The sequence below is a fragment of the Micropterus dolomieu genome, linkage group LG01 (assembly GCF_021292245.1).
Source record: "Micropterus dolomieu isolate WLL.071019.BEF.003 ecotype Adirondacks linkage group LG01, ASM2129224v1, whole genome shotgun sequence".
Lineage (NCBI taxonomy): Eukaryota > Metazoa > Chordata > Actinopteri > Centrarchiformes > Centrarchidae > Micropterus > Micropterus dolomieu.
Genome location: NC_060150.1, coordinates 19,168,177 through 19,172,399, shown reverse-complemented (window position 1 = coordinate 19,172,399; position 4,223 = coordinate 19,168,177). Strand labels below are relative to the sequence as shown.

The following is a 4,223-nucleotide window of genomic DNA, read 5'->3' as shown; positions in this document are numbered from 1 at the left end:
TGACAAAAACTCTGCAAATTCAGATAAGAATTCAGAGTACGGGCCAGGTGCTCGGTACACTATAACAAAAAGAATTGGTTGCAGTGATTTCCAACTTGGGTGCGAAAGACCAAGAACAAGACTTTCAAATGAGTTATAGTTTGGTTTAGGTTTAGAGCTGATTAATAGGCCAGAGTCGAAGATAGCTGCAACTCCACCTCCTCGGCCTGTGCCTCGAGGAATGTGAGTATTAATATGACTGGGAGGGGTGGATTCATTTAGGCTAACATATTCTCCATCACCCAGCCAGGTTTCAGTAAGACCAAATAAATCAATATCATAATCTGATATTAGTTCATTTACTAGTACACCTTTAGAAGAGAGAGATCTGATGTTTAAGAGTCCACATTTAACTCTCCTATTCGTTTGCACTATTGCTCTTGTGGTTTTAATTTTTATGAGGTTTTTATGCACAGCTCCTCTTCTGTTTACCTTTTTAAATAATTTCGATGGTCGGGGGGCAGACACCGTCACTATAGGATTTTCACTAAGTAACTCCTGAAATGGAGGAGCAGAGAAGTGTGTTAAACTGCGACTCTGCCTCCTGGTCTCAACTCTGGGTTGTCATAAAATAAAGGTGGATTGCGACGACAATTTCCACTAAAACTGGCTTGGGCTTGTACAGTGCACAAAGTACAAGGACTTAGTGTAGATGAAGCTGTAGTGTGCCTTAAAAGAATACTTGCACCTGGGCAGGCATATGTGGCATTAAGTCGCGTTAGGAGTTTGTCAGGTTTAATTATTCAGGATATTGATGAGGCGGCCATATATTGTAAAGATAACATTAAAGATGCAATTGAAAACATGCCTCCCTTTTTGGTCGAAAGGACCACAAAGCACAAATTCAATACACAAACCTTCACTGTATTTTTGATGAATGTTCAAAATTTAAGACGACATGTAGCACATTTGGCATTGTGTACACAGCATTTGCAGCTTAACTGTATAGCTGTTACAGAAACATGGCTGCCTGCAGTTTCCTCTTTTGAAACTGTAAACATTGCTGGTTATAGTTTTCATAGTCAGCCCCGAAATTTATCATACAGTAGCAGCAACCCAACATTGCTTGAAATACAAGGCCAACAACATGGTGGAGTTGGCATGTACAGTGCAAACAATTTGGCATATAATGTTAGAGGCACATGTGAATTTAGAATGTTTGGTTTATAACTGCACTACATATAATATATTGATAGCAGTTATTTATTGTCCACCACCGTATCCCATGTCTTTGTTCAAAGAAAATCTGGGCAAGTTACTTGATTGGTTAAATCCAATAAGTAACACAATTGCTATCATGGGAGATTTCAATGATAATAATTTAAATTCTTCAACTATCTGCAAGTTTATGACCAACAAAGGGTTTGCCCAAAATGTCTCACAATCCACAACAGAGAAAGGCACATTAATTGATCATGTGTATGTTAAAACACCACATTATAATGTAGAATCAACAGTGTTGCCAACATATTTCAGTGACCGTGAGGGGATTGTATGTTCTTTCACATCTAAGTGTTAAATCAAAGTTCAGAGAAAGGTTAGGGGAGCACATTAGTGTATTTTATTGTTTCCAGAGATATTGTATCACCAGCACAGCATCATTAGAGATGAGGGTCGAAGGAGTGAGTCTGATCTGTTCAGTGCCATTTTGCGTGTTTTGTGACTCATCTATTGTATTTATTTAACTTTTATAGCTTACTATCATTGCATGTGTCCTGTATGAGTTATTGTATATTATGAATTTGTGTCCGGTAAAAAAAAAAAAAAAACGGGGTTGTTTTCCTTACAGCATATCATTACAACGGCACTTTTCAAGCATTCTCATTTTACCACTCCTTGTATTGTAACTCACTTGTCTCTAACAAGTGCCTTTTAATGTCCATTACAGAAATTTTCCTTGCTACATCCAGCCTTATCTGTCAGGGCCATGCAGTTTTCCCACTTTGTCTCACTGTATTTGTTTCTCATACTCCTAGTTCCCGACTCTGCTCACCCCACACACACCTTCCTGCAATCGGCTCATCGCCCCTCCCAGCCTACACACATACCACCATCAGTTCATCAGCTTTGCAGTACTACGGATCTTCACCCATCCAGTGACAGATTGTTAAAACGGTACAGACATGCTTCCGTCCTCTATGGTTTGGTGAGAACTTCTTTGTAATTGATGTGTACATTAACATGTCTTTTTCAATGTGCATAGGATCTTTCCTTGTCTGCTTGACTACAGTGCTCTTCATCCTCATGCCATTCCTGCCTGTCCATGCCATTCACCATCTGTGTTCTACTACCAGCCATCTTCTGCAAATAAATCTCACCTTTTATATCTTCGTCTTTTTTCTACTCTTAGGTCCACCCTGCAACACTGTAAGTTATGATTAGCCGTACTGGAAATAAATTTCATTAAATTGGTGCCATGTGATTTGTTTTGTTTTTTTTCTCTCCATGGCAATGTACATAAATTACGCCTTTTTATGTTAGTGACATGGATGCACAACCCACATTTGATGCGAGTCTGACACAATTTTCAGACAGAGGAACATCCCTTCCTACTGTAACGTTCCTCTATTTGCTGTGTCCTGAATGTGCAGAGCCTAAATCAGTTTAAGTAGCCAGCTCACCTGTGGCAAACCCTTGAGGAGAAGGCTCATGTGAATGCATCGTTCCTCTGACTGCTCTGTGTAGATATGTAAATGTGATGTACATTTTAGTTTACAAAGCATTTCTACCAGCTATGAGTTATTTATTCCTAAAGTTCTATGCATTGTCTTCTGTGTTAGATAAACCATAAACCAAAATATTTAACTGAAACTCCTGCCTTTTCTCATGTGTTCTAACATGCATGCCATTGAGGTGGTGATAGTAGTGGAACTACACTATCCTTCACAAAATCAGTATTCCTTCAAGCTAAATCTTCATAAACTGTAAAAGAAGCCCATTTTGCTATGTCACACACTGTTGAAACAAAGGTCTCGCCCTATATAAAAGACATGGCACAGCATTTTTGGTGAAATTTGGTACAGTTTTCACCATGTACACAACATTTATAATACATTCCTGTTTATGGCAAATAATGCTTTGCCACAACAAAAGGGTTTCATACCTCACAAGCTTCACAATCTAGCATCAGTGTGTTAGGGCTTTTCTGAGACTGTTCTGAATTGAATGTGAGCAACTAGAAGTAGTACATCACATCATAAATATTAGGTGCGTTTGACTTTATGCTGCGCAGCGCTGACTTTACATGAGGCATGCTGGTTTGAAATTGTCTGACCTTTGCCAGCGCTTCTAAACATCACCATGTCACATGACATTAAAGCCTTGATGAGTAAGGCGGCTTCAGATGCTGTTTTGTGGTTGCACAAAGTTGCAACCAGCATTTGCCTAATGTTGAGGCATTTGTCTTGTGCTGCGAGGTTAGGCATTGTTTAAAACCCACAGTAAGCTCGCGGTAGGTAGAATGTGTTAAACTTGACCAAGCACTTTTTTTTTTATACCCCGCCCCTGCAGTTGCCTGCTGCTCAGACTATTAAGTTAGTGAAAGTCAGCTGCAGTTATCTCGAACGCACCTATTGGCATGTAGATGTGTTTGGGGTGGGATCGTTACCAAGAACGTAACATTTTGCATAGATCTGAGCATGTACACAGTTATGATGACTTCCTCTTTCACAGCAAACCATGGAACCTCACTGCCACGCCACTGCCACTCCATTGAAGAAAAACACAAGCTTTACAACATGACATCAATGTGTTAAGAGTTTGTTGAGACGGTTTTGACGTAGATATAGCCTTGGAAGACGTGGTTCATCACAGCATAAAAGTCACTTCCTCTTGCCAGCAGGTGGCGCTATGACTGTGGGTGAATGTCGGCATGCACACTGAAGTTACAACAACTTCCTATTTCATGGCGACTCATCGACGCCACAGACACGCCCATCGCCAAAAATGAGCATTAAATCCAAAATGGCCGACTTCCTGTTGGGTTTAGGCTATGGCTCCAAGAGACTTTTTTGTGCGTCTGGACAAGATACACGTACCACAGAAAATTCGTGCACGTAGGTGAAACGTGCGGCGGGAGCTGCTTCATTAAAGGTCAATTCCTGTTGCCAGCAGGTGGCGCTATGACTGTGGGTGAATGTCGGCATGTACATGTGTTCAGGGCGGGACTCTCATCCTACATGTAC

General features: G+C 40.5%; 1 long non-coding RNA gene across 1 annotated transcript; it reads left to right on the top strand.

Moving 5' to 3' along the window:
* The first annotated feature begins 614 nt into the window (after positions 1-614).
* On the top strand, positions 615-2,365 carry LOC123980849. The gene is made up of 2 exons (XR_006827570.1): positions 615-2,154; positions 2,243-2,365. It is a non-coding gene; the product is annotated as an uncharacterized LOC123980849 (long non-coding RNA).
* Positions 2,366-4,223: the final 1,858 nt, after the last annotated feature.